This window comes from Lepidothrix coronata, unplaced genomic scaffold, assembly GCF_001604755.1.
Source record: "Lepidothrix coronata isolate B3197 unplaced genomic scaffold, Lepidothrix_coronata-1.0 Scaffold21, whole genome shotgun sequence".
Taxonomy (NCBI): Eukaryota; Metazoa; Chordata; class Aves; order Passeriformes; family Pipridae; genus Lepidothrix; species Lepidothrix coronata.
The window spans coordinates 7,147,438-7,160,654 of NW_016690201.1; positions in this window are offsets into that span (position 1 = coordinate 7,147,438).

The following is a 13,217-nucleotide window of genomic DNA, read 5'->3' on the forward strand; positions in this document are numbered from 1 at the left end:
CCGAGGGATTTCACAGAATTGCCTTCGCATTCCAATGACCTTTTTGTACCTTTTAGTGCACACTAGGAGAGACTGGAGCCAAAAATATCTAGATAAGGCTCAAAAGTTCATCTGATTGCTAGTAGGTTGTTATATAAATCATTGTCTTTTATACATATATATATGTATGTATATATATGTACATATACATATGTATACATAGACTGGATTTTTGCTTTCTGCATAATGAACTAACATATGACTGGGAAAATCACATGCAGAATTTCAGACACATGACTTCAGTAGAACTGTTCATAGGTACAAACGAAACAGAGTTCAAGAAGAATTTGGATGATACTCTCAGGTGCAGGGTGTGACTCTTGGGGATGGTCCTGGGCAGGGCTAAGGGTTGGACCCTGTGGGTCCCCTCCATCTCAACACATTCTGTGATTCTGTGAAACATTTGCTTAGGCACTTGGTTAGGGTTAAGGTCAGGGTAAGGGTTATACTGATACCCAGGCATCTTGGAATGATGTGCAGGGACAGGAAGATTTTATAAGTAAATTTATTTACTTCATAACAAATGCCAAGATTAAAGTGCCTTTAGCACCTTGTCATGTCTTAGAGGAATTTTAAGACAAACAAATTATATTTGATATTATATTTGATAAAAATCTGGTGTCGGTTCTGTCTCTGTCATGGACACATATACAGGTTGGCAGTTTGTCACAAAAGGGAAACTCATTAAATCTTATTTGTTAGTCTTCTAAACTTTGCCATTCCTGTTCAGTAACAATGCATTCTAAATACAGGTGGGTTTGCAACACTCCTAAAGCAACCAAGGAGCTTTTCTTCATTAAAAGGACAGATTCTGATGTTTGCTTTACAGCAGAGGATAGTGGGTGTGCTCAAGGAGCAGCATGCTGTAGATGAATGAGAGCATACAGAACTGTGTCACAAATATACATAAAAGACAATAGATATTTATGCTGCTTCTTGCAGAAACATACCTGAACATCTTTGTCACAGCCCTGGTGGATAAAGAGGCTTTCAGGGGCAGGGTAGAACCTATATCTGGCGTGGCCAGCAAGGGCTGTCTTTTAAAGGAGGATTTCTCCAGCTGATGTAATGCACTTTGCCAAACTTGACCTCATTCCATCCCAGCAGTTTAGAGGTGTAAGTCTCCCTGTCACTTTTCATATTACTTTGTTCATGGCTGAAACTGGTGTCTCACTTAGGACAGTGGGCACAAGGGAAACAACCTTTTCACCCATTTCAAAAGAAGCTTTAAAGAGCAACTGTGTTATTTTCGTCTTCTCACTTACTTCTAGCCTGCTGCAGAGTCCAAAGGAGAGAGCAAGCTGCTGATATGGGGGAGGAAACCTCTGACAGAACAACCTGTTTGGGATCAAATCAGAAGCAACTGGCTGACCTTTGTCTGGAGCAGGGACCAAGCTTCTCAGTGCTTGTTCAGGTTTGCTATGAACACAGAAACAATGGTGCAAACTCAATCTTCACCAGTGACTCCTGAAATTTTAGCTTCCTCACACCTCTCCCCGGTGTGTCAAGGGGTGAGAGCAGAGTTGGGACTATGGTCTGGAGCTGTTACTGCCCAAACAGAGGAGACAATAGTGCTGCTGGATCTGGACCTGCCTCAATATAAAGCTGCTTGGATCTTGACCTTTAGCATGTGTTTATTTCCATTGTCACAGTAAGAGCTGGCTACTTTTGCTCTTCTTCCCCAAGGATTTTATATTGCTGAGGAAATTTGAGCTTTCCCTCAAAGACTGCTTTCCCCGGATACTGAAACAGATACCATTTCACACCCAGAATATGCACAATTTGTCTCCTTTTAGTGCATGATGTCCAAGTGAGTTCTTGTTCTTCAATCTTCTTCCAATCCCTTTACGGCTCCCAGAGGCTGGTTCTGGATAGATGGTGCTTCTTAAGCCAGCAAGCCAATGTTTTAAGGTGAGAAATGTAGCCAATAATGGTTTTATCTCTAATAATAAATAGCCAGAACCCAGGTCCACAGGGAGGCAGCAAACCAATTTATTGTGCACAATAGTGACCTCACAGCTACAGGCATGATAGAGTAAAACATTAAACTGAAGAAACAGGACACTCCTGTTTATAAATGGGTAAGTGGTGTTTCTAATCATGTTGTTACTTATAACAGTCCTACTGAACTGAAAAGCAGATTAATTTAGCAATGTACACTATCAGTAAAATGGTATTAAAGCTCTTCTTTGAGAGCAGCCCTTGGGGGTGCTGGTGGGTGAGAGGCTGGACATGACCCAGCCATGTGCACTGGGAGCCCAGAAACCCCCCGTGTCCTGGGCTGCATCCAAAGCAGTGTGGGCAGCAGGGGAGGGAGGGGATTCTGCCCCTCTGCTCTGCTCTGGTGAGACCCCACCTGCAGTGCTGCCTCCAGCTCTGGGGTCCCCGCACAGGAAGGACATGGACCTGTTGGAGCGAGTCCAGAGGAGGCACCAAGTTGATTAGAGGGGTGGAGCACCTCTGCTATTAGGAAAGGCTGAGAAAACTGTTTAACCTGGAAAAGAGAAGGCCTGAGCATGACATATTTGCAGCCTTTCAGTACCTGAAGGGAGCCTACCAGGAACATGGAGAAGGACTTTTTGCAAGGGCCTGTAGTGACAGGACAAGGGGGAATGACTTCACACTGAGAGTAGGTTTAGATTAGATATACAGAAGAAATTCTTTCCTGTGAGGGTGATGAGGCACTGGAACAGGTTTGCCAGAGGAACTGTGCCTGCACCATCCCTGGAAGTGTTCAAGGCCAGGCTGGATGGAGCTCTAAGCAATCTGGTCTAGTGGAAGGTGTCCTTGCCCATGGCAAGGGGGTTGGAACGAGATGACATTAAAGGTCCCTTTCAACCCAGGCCATTCTGTGATTCTGTGATTCAAGCATCACTAAAACGTGACAAACTAGAGAAGCAGTGGGACTGAACTGTGGCCAGACAGCACTATCTTCTCCCTGTCTCACAAATCAAGCTGTAAACTGAAACCGACATTCAAGACAGAATCTTCAAAGTAGGGTTTAAATCTTCATGCACCTGCTCTCAACCAAAATGCAGCTTGGGCTGCTTCCTACCACATCTCCTCCCTCTCCTGAGAGTCTGGCCTTTAATTTTCAGTTGTTTAGTAGTATGTCACATAATCTGTCTTCTAGACACAAACGCTGCCAAAATACTCTTAATTAGTGTATGAGAATCCACTTGATAAACTAATGTTCATTAAAGAAAAAAAAACAAATCACAAAACAAGCAATGAGTTGGCTCACATTGGAGCTGTCTGCTGCATTGTACAAAGTGCCTGCTTCACTGGACAACTAATCCAAAGTAATCCTCTTTTGAGATCACCGATTCACCATCTGATTTGTACTCTGATTTGCACTGGGAATGCCTGCTGCTGCAAATTATTCCAAAGTGGCAGATTAGATTATTTTTCACTGCCCACACTTTGATCTCCGGAAACTGAGAGACAGCACAGCCTTTCCAACAGCTGATGAAATAAAACTAAAAAAATAAGATCCACACATTTTAATAAAGACTCCTACTGGGAATAAACCTAAAATAAACATCCTATTTTGGCACTCATACCTCAACTATCTATGAAGGGAAGGTTCACAGATTAAAAGCTTTGCTTTTAGCTTTTCCATTATCCTATCCTCCAGCTTCCCATTTCCTCTCTTTACCTAATGACTCACAATTCTGTCAGCCTCTTCAACTAATGCCTAGGTATACTTTCTCTTCTTTTACTCCTACAGCTCTTGTTGCTGGAAGAATGCTAACCTGCTGAATGCACTGGACTTTGATACAGGAAACCTGGTTTGGGTTTATCTTTCAGTTGCAGGGCAGCTCTTGGATCTGTGGTGTCTCACTTAACCAGTTTCTGGCTTGGTTCCCCCTCTGTAAAACAAAGACAACAATCTGGCCACTCCTTCATCTCTCAACATTTTGTTGTATTTATTGTTTAGACTACAGGGTCTATATGGTAGGACAGGTTTCTTGCTGTTTTCCTGTACATGTGAATATGTGTGTGTGGTAGGTTTGGTATATAAGATGATGTGGGTTGGGTTTTTTTCACTTTTTATACTTGCTTCGTATTCTTAATGAAATATTTCCCCTCCAAAACTGCCCTTTAGTTAAATAATTCCAGCAGTTAGAGACTAAGGTGAAAAAAATATCAAGTATCGTGAGTTAAAAAAAGGCTGCAGATTCTAGGACCTTCTTCATAGTTGTATGTGCCATTTCAAAATCAAGAATGTATAACACCAAAATAAGTCACTGTGGAAGGAAGTTTTGCCGTGTGTTTTTTTTTCTCATCAGTTACATAGATTAAGAAGTTAACATTAACTGAGTCCATAAGATAAATCAAGACTACAACCTGGGAACAGAGGAGTACCGGGGACATAAAAGAGCAGAAATATTTTCAGATTTCAGAAAGTTTTGGATTCAGGGCCATGACACTTTGCCATATCTACTGAATACACAGAGTGCTGGTCCCCACTTGCATTTCTGGTTGATGTACAGCAATAATATCAACAGTCATTTGAAAAACATTGGCATTACTAATTAGCTGGAGGCTGATTTTATGAAGGCTGTCAGATTTCTTAGATAGCTGTATGATATATCCAGCAGAACTGATAATTGGCAAGAGGCTATTAACAACATTTCTCTCTTCCATGCCTGCCAAAATAGATTGTAACTTCCAAACAGCAAGGGTTCCAATGCATATAAACGAAAGCAAACCCACTTCCCATCGCAGGCCCGGCTGCTTCTGCAGTGAATCTGACTGAAATGGATGTTTTCATAATGCACCCAGGTTTGATCGACACAGATTTCCACAGGCAACCACAGAACATCCCTTGCGTTGCTTTTAATGAAGCTGCAGTTTTCATTCTTAGCTACATCTTGTTGCCTGAGCAACAATGGCTTGGATTTGGCTTTCTTTGTTTTTCAATTCTACCCAAATTAAAAGGGGAAGTGGGGGGGGGAATCAGCATGGAAGTCAGCAAAAAGTGCTGTGATTTTCTAGCCCCATCTCCCTTAGATTCACTGCCTCCCCAAAATGTGCCCCAACACAAATCAGTAAGAAATTAAATGGTACTTCCTGCACAATTTTAAAGGCACAGGGTTTCATCTGCAGCATCCATAACTTATGGCATATGTTGGTTCTAACAGTAAAGATACTTGCCTGGGAAAATTGAAAAAATTGAAAAGTTGAGCTGAGAAATCGAAAAAAAATAAGAAAGGCAGGAAGGTAAAGAGGGGGAAAGTGGCCAGGAGGGAGGCCTGGGAGGCTCTCTACCATGCAGCAGTTGGCTATGATGAAGCCAGCGATGCCTTTTTGTCATACTCTGCCTTTAGTTCTAAATCCCAGTTCTTACTGGCCCAGCACTCATCACAGTCACATTGATGGATCTGCAGTGGCTGGAAGAAGGGGCCCCTCTGGTGATGTTACCTGGCCAGTGGGAACCGAAATGAATGGCATAAACAAGCTTCACACAGATTCCCAAGCAGTTCTCCAGTGGCAGGAGCCTTTCATCCGCTTAGACAGGAGCCGAACTGACAGGCTAAAGACAGCCACAGTCTGCGCTGTGGTTCTGCTTTGTAAATCTTATTTTTCAGGGCTTGTATACCAGAACCACGTTGTCATGCCTGGGTTGTTCACAACGAAGACAGGAGCTGAAATCTGAGCAGAAGAACTGTTTCTTTTTTTTTTTTCTTTTTCTAGAGGAGAGAGTTCAACCGCAGATTTTCTGAAAGTGTCTGTTTAACATAACATGCTGTTTGGAAATTGGGCACTTATACCCCAATGAAAATCTTGCAGAGAAAGCTTTCTCCTGAGAAACATTTTAAGCTTCATGTTCCCTTTTCCATCAGAATAAATTCATCGTACAGAAAGAAAATCAGCCACACTCAAGTGCACGGCTTGTTATATCCTATGAATTTCCACTGTGCCTTAAAAACAAGTAACAAACCCAAAGTGCATTTCCTACAGTGCTCATTGCTGGATAGAATTCATGCCAATTACAGGGTTATGTTAACATCTCTGGGAAAGCATCAATGTTGAAAGTTGAGAAAGGCTTTCGTTTTGCTAAATATTAGCTCACATCTTTCACACTTTAGATAAAGGAAATAACAGTTTGACATCTAGTTTCTGTTACATTAACCTTATCCAGCCCTGTTCCAGTATTATGTAAGTCTTGACATGGTACTAAAGCAAAATCATGTAACAAAATTGGAAAAACATCTCAAGAAGTGCATACTGTAAAAACACATACAAATAAAATATCTAATATATATCAATATGTATATAATACCTAAAAATCAAAGAACAAGCTACATCTAAAAGCATTTTAAAATTAGAACAGCAACTTTAGCAGACATGGTCAGACAAGCAATGACTGCTTAAGATTTCAACTTTAGTTTAAATTCCTTTTATTAAATACATTTTCCCCTGCTCAGCTATTAGTTTATTGATGATTTTTATTACAAGCCTCTCTTCAGTGATGCACTCTTGAAATCTCACTGCTTCTGAATATGCACATTCCCCATACATGAATCATCTCACAGCAGGACAAGCCTAATCCTTATTCTTCTGCATGAAAGCACAGTGCCAAGCCAGAACATTCGGGGGACACAATGGAAGAGAAGCCACCACCAATATCAGCACACAGTGTATTGTTTATCTTCTTCCATACGTTTTCTTGCTTTAGGCAACTCACTGACATGCCAAAATATGGCTTTATAGCCAAGAATTTACTCGTGCACAACGCATTTTATGAATAATAATAATAGTACTGTTTTAGGTCAAGTAACAGTTGTGCTTACTTTCCAACTAAAGGGATCAGTGGAGTTGATCCTGAGTGGATCCTGATCCCTAGGAGTGAGGGAAAATGGCTCTGAAGCCCAATTTCCCCTTGGTCCCCTGGAGCTCCACGCTCTGTCAGCCACCCTCCTGCTACTAAAAGAAAAAAAAGCACAACGAAAGTTTTCCATCTACCACAGTGGTAGCCAGGGAGTCTGGGAAAGGTAAGAAACCCTCACTTTTGCAGGAGACTGACACCAGAGGGCATTTCAAACCCTGGAGCCCATGCCATGGGGATGCCCCTCCTGGCCCATGTCACTGCTGTCCCTGGCTGTGGGTGGCACAGGAGCCCAGAGCACCCACCTGATGCCTTCCTGCCTCTCCTGGGACCCCCAGAAAGCTCATGATCAACAAGCCAGAAGGAAGATGAGATTGCCAGGTCCCAGGGCTATGTGCAAACTGCTAAGAAAGGGAGGGCAAAGGTCCAGTCCCTAGACTGCAGCTTGTCCACCCTGATTCCTTTTTATAGCAGAGTTGTCTTGAAGATACCGGCTGGAGCATCCGAAAGCACACTAGGGAGTGAGCTTCACCCCAGCCCCAGGAAATCAGAAACCCAGTGCTTGTTTCTCTTTTCCTTAGAAGTATCTGTGTATCCTGGGCTGCACGGGGGAAGCAGCAGCCTCCCTTCCAGTCCCACGCTGATTCCTTGTGGATGACCACTTGCCTCCTTTCCACAAGTAGTAAGTAATAATAAGTAATAAGGATGTGCTGCAGGAGACAGGACAGCAGTTTTGGTTGGGTAGCACTCTGGATAGAGTGGGTTTAAGAGCATGTGCATCCAGGGATATGGGCTGTCCATAAGGGGCTATCTTGCAACAGGACAGAGAGGGTGTGAGTTGATACAGGCTCTCTTAGTCCCCTGTGTGCAGTAAGTACTGCTGCACTCTCAAACAAGGTGCTCAGCTGACCTCAGCCCAGGTGTCCACTCTGCCAGGTCACACAGCACCTAAGTATCTGCCAGAGGTGCAGTCCAACCACTCAGTTGTGATTAAGCCCTTGACTATGAGCTGCTTGGGACACAAGGGTCAATGGGATTCAGAAATGAGGGGACTGCTGTTGCAAGCACACCTTAAAAAGACCACATTCCTCATCAAATAAACAGGTAAAACCTTACTGAAAGAAACAATCACAGAATCACAGAAGATGCTGATTTGGAAGGGACCCATCAGGATCATCAAGTCCAATTCCTGGCCCTGCACAAGACCATCCCCAAGAATCACACCATGAAACCTGAGAGTATTGTCCAAACGCTTCTTGAACTCTGTCAGGCTTGGTGCTGTGACCACTGCCCTGGGGAGCCTGTTCAGTGCCCAACCACCCTCGGGGTGAAGAACCTTTTCCTGATATCTAACCTAAGCCTTCCCTGACTCAGCTCCTGCCATTCCCTTGGGACCTATTGCTGCACACCAGACAGAAGCGATCAGTGCCTGCCCCTCCTCTTCCCCTCTCGAGGAAGTTGTAACTGCAGTGAGGTCTCCCCTCAGTCTCCTCTTCTCCAGGCTGAACAGACCAAGTGACCTCAGCCACTCCTCATATGGCTTCCCTTCCAGCCCCTTCACTATCCTCGTGGCCCTCCTTTGGATGCTCTCTAATGGCTTAATGTCTTTTTTTATGTTGTGATGCCCAGAACTGCACACAGTAATCAAGGTATTTTCTTTCTTACATGTCTCAAAACTTTTATAAATAAAGAATTATTACAATTTCCCTTTATCAGCTGTGTAGAAAAGCACGTGCAACTCTTCACACTACAAACATAGATTTTTTTTTTTATGTTACCATTTCCATTGCTTATTGCCATATAAACTAGGCCAAGAGAGGCTCTGCAGAGATCTGCACAAGAGTCATTAAAATTTGTCTTGTGACATCAAGTCAGACCCGTTGCTTTATCACACCTTTGTTCTACACAGGTGCTTCCCAACAGCATCTCCTCTTCTGTATTCAGATGGAGCAGATGAAGATATTACCCACCCACCCTTTTTGCTGCCAGATATTTCTGCTGGCATAGCAGAGGTTGTACACACACACATCAAATTAATTCCAGCAAAAGCCTACCCAAACTAATTTAATCCATCCTCATTAGCTTACTGCAGAGAAGTCAAAGCAGAGGCCCTGGAATGATGAACAGCCATCAGACAGCCTAACACTGGTCAGTGAAATACAACATTGGGAGATGACAAAAGATTCCTCTTTCTTTAAGAAAAGAGAAAAACCCAAAAAACTTGAACAAAACACAGGACACCTGCTGTGTCCTTGGAAAGTAACCACCCCACCTCCCCAGCCTCCTGCAGCACACAGTCCAGGGCAAAAGACCAAGGGCTGAGAACTGTGTGGAAACTCAAACTTCTCATAAAAGACCAAAATTTTGATTTTTTTGGAGAGGGGCAAAAGGGCAGAGAAAAGAAGTCCCTCCCTCAGCTCTGGTTTCCAGAGAGCCCAAGAGCTCTCAAACCACTTCACCTTCACCTCTGGGAATAAAACCACCCAGGATGGCAGCCAGCACTGCGAACTCCAGGGCATTGGGTCTGTGGTTTGGCTAATCCAGGGCATGGCTGCTATGGACCAACGCTTTGCATGCACAGGGATTATGACTGGCAATGCTTAAAGACAGTTAGCCTAGTAAAATTTTGCCCTAAGGTTTGAAACTAGCTTAGCTACTTCTAAGCACATTCCTCATAGAAATGTCTAGTTCCCAATTTAAATTATAAAAACATACACAAAAATTTGAAGGTATGAAACTTTTTTGTCTGTCATAGGACAGGTTTTGGTGTGTTAGTACTCCCTTTCCCAGTTTCACCAATTCACTCCTTTGAGGAGTCCAGCAAGGCTTGTATGCACCTTGTTTCTATGTTAGTGCATGGAGTGAGATGTATTAGAATTACCACCTTCTTTTCTGTTAACCTCAGAAGTAGGACTATTGGAGCCTTTGGAAAAGTTTGATTTCTGATAAGAGGACTGCATGGAAAAGGGTTCAAAGCTGAGAAAAACATATGTGAAAGGAACATGATTTTTCTGTGAGGACAGCAAATTCTTGTTGCATTAATGATGACTCAATCATGAGGACAGAGAGAAAATGTTGGCGAGCTAAGATACTCAGAGACGCTAAAATGCAGAATGACCCAGCATTAACGAAAGAAGCAATAATTCCATTACTATATTTCTGTTTGAAAAAACTTTCATGGCTTATTTTGCAATAATCGTAATTAATGTATTAATTATAATTTTGCATATTCAGTGTCGGCTCAGGCTCCTGCTCATGTCTAGCTGCCTCCTGAACATCAATGCAGCCTGCATTATATTATATAAGTGATTCAAAATTACTTGAGATTCCTAATGTATCACACTATCTTGTAAACCATGGAAGTCATACGAGGGATACAAACGAACTGGAATGAACCACGCTAAAGCTGCAGCTATGCCACGTTAACAGCCTTGTCAAAATCCAGTGAGCTGGGTCTCCAGTGTGCGGATTTCAGCAAGCAATCTTTGAATGTGGCATCAAATTGTAGTGAAAGGATGCTGTGGTTTCCCTTCAGGTAATGGTTTTCCTCTTTACCTTCCACGTTACTGGAGTTGAGATTGAGGTAAGCTAATCCTCTTTGTGTTTGACCCATCTGTATTTCGTAAGTAACACAGGGGACCTGGAGCCTGCAAAGAGAACTGCAGTGCCAGTGACCCATCTGCTGAAGCCAAAGGTGATTTGCCCACGTGAATGTTCCACAAGATGCCTCAAGGAGAGACTCGGAATCACTTCAGAGTCAGATGAAATAACTACATACATCTTTTGCAAGCTCACAGTTGATGACATCATCAGCATCACCAACTACCATCTCCTTTAAGTCTTAAAACTGGCAACAGCTGCCAGTCTGCTTTGTCCTAGCACTGACTGGAGCAGGATGCCCTGGGAGCACACTTTGGGTACCTATGGACACTCCTGAAGGTTCATGTGTGCAGCAGCCAACAGGATACACATGCAGTGCAAGCTGTGCATCCTATTCAGAGTAAAGGGTTTCTGTGCATGGCAGGAGGTTAGAGGTGCCTGGAAACATCCGTGCCAAAAGCTGAGGAGCCTGTAGCCTTCTGGCACCTTCAGCCAGAAGCTGAAGGATCACCTTTTTTGGAATGCAGGGAGAATTTGGCTATGTGCATCTTTTTTACAGGACCACAGAGCACTGAAGTTGGAAAGTACCTCTGGAGTTTGCCTGGGACAAGCTCCAGCTCAGAGCAGGGCACTTCAGTGCCTTGAGTCCTTTTAGCTAAAACCTGTTTATTGTCTGCCTTATACTTTGATCCTTCTTTCCACTTTCACAGTGCCTCCTTCCCCTGTTGTCAGCACAAATACAAGTGCAGCTGCCTGCTCAACTGAAATTATGAATGTACCCAAGTTCAAACTACACTTCACCATATGCAAGCAATTTTAAACTGTATCGTGTCTCTGATGTGGCTCACAGCAGCTGCACCAATGCTTATGCTGACAAGATAGGAGGCAGCCCAAGGCCAGAAAGAGAAGTCAAGAGCCCGGCAGGCTGGGCCAAATCTTTTTGTGGCGTGTCGAACGCTGTCGTTCAAAGTGTGTATGCCTTTGACAGGAGTCATGGTTTGAGACTGCTTAATTTTATGCAAATACTTACAATGATACCAATTCAGGCATGGGTACAGCTGCAGAAATGTCAAATTGCCTTGCACTGGCATCGATTTTCCCAATTTCTGAGCCTGTTGCAGCCACACTGCCTGCAGGGCAACGTTTGAGTCCGAGTCAGCCCCTCAACCACTGTAAAGATGATCTGGTGAACTCCCTGGCTCGCCCTCTATGCTGGAGAGACACCACCAAGGCAGTCTGAGCCCACACAACCAACCTTAGGAACAGCTTGCAGCATACATTTCCCAAAGCCTACACCAAACCTACAGGTCTACATGACTGCAAGGCTTATTCCCCACAGAGAAGATGTGGGTAAGCGTGGGAATGGCCGAGCACGGCGCTGCTCCTCAGCCACCCGTAATCATAATGGTTTTTGGAGAAATGAAACCAAAGTGGTCTAAACTAAACAGATAAAGTATCATTTGCAGGGATGGTTGGAAGGCACGAGTTAGTTTTATCTGCTTTGCAGCAAAGATACAGGCTGCCACAGGCGACATTTAGGTTTGTCTGACTCTCCAGGTCCAGGCCAGCTAATATGTATATAAAACATCAGATGAGACCTTTTTGGGTGTGGACAAGAGCTCAGCTACCAAACAAACACGTGCTTCAGCTCTCCTGTAACAGGTAAGCCCTGGCAAGAAGTAGAGTACATGAAATGCAGTACTTTTTGTCATTTAATAGTGCTGGCACAAGAGTCAGGGAGTTTTCCACCTGCTGACCATGTATGACCAAGCTGCTCAATGTATGACAAACGGTTGAAAAATTCATCTATACCACGTAAAAATGCCCCCTGACATCTACAATCAGTCCTAAACAGCCAGCTGGTCGTGATAATCTGCAAAAAGCAAGACACTCAGGCTTCATTATTGCATCTTCCAAGTCTGAGAAAGGTGGCAGAGAAGCAGACTGGGAGTGAGAATTAATCTTCAGACTTTCTGGGTGGCATTGGGCAAGCTTCAAACTTGTATCCTGCTTACACCACAGCAACATAAAGTTAACAACACTTACTTGGTGACCTCACCAGGGTAGACTTCATGACTAAATGCCCAACACACAATAACTTTCAAAAGACTTGGTATTGGTCCCTGAACATCTGGTAAGAATAGGGAGATTAGCCAAGCAACTCCTTAGACAGGTGAACCAGGAAGTTGTACAGTTACCAGTTTCTTGGAAGAAGAAAAAAAAATGGAAATTTCTTTGCAAAACAGACACACATTTAACTTCAATAACAGCAATGTACATTCTTCTTAACTTAAAATATATACCTATTAAATTAATTTAGACAGGAATTTAAGTACAAAAAAGTTTATTTCATTTATTCCTTTAAGAAGATACTTTGATGCATCAAGTTTTGTAGATTTTTCTGAAAAAAAAAAACCAAAACAGTTCTAAAAAAATTCATTTTTTAAAATAAAATATAAGCTACTACAATTATTCCTTCCTTTCATCCTACCTTCCTAAAACACCAGCAACTAAATACTTAGATGATGGCGATTATTGAGCGAGGGAAAAGACACTTACTGATCTTATATGGAGCACACTGTAGCAAAAAGGTAATTTAAGTTCTGTCTATAAATCATTACATTACAGAACATACACTAAACAGGCAGTTGCTGCTTCTTGACAAGGCAACTTTCATGCTGATCCCAATGGAATTTTACCCTGATTAATTACTTGCCAGATTCATTCACAGACAAGTTTAGGC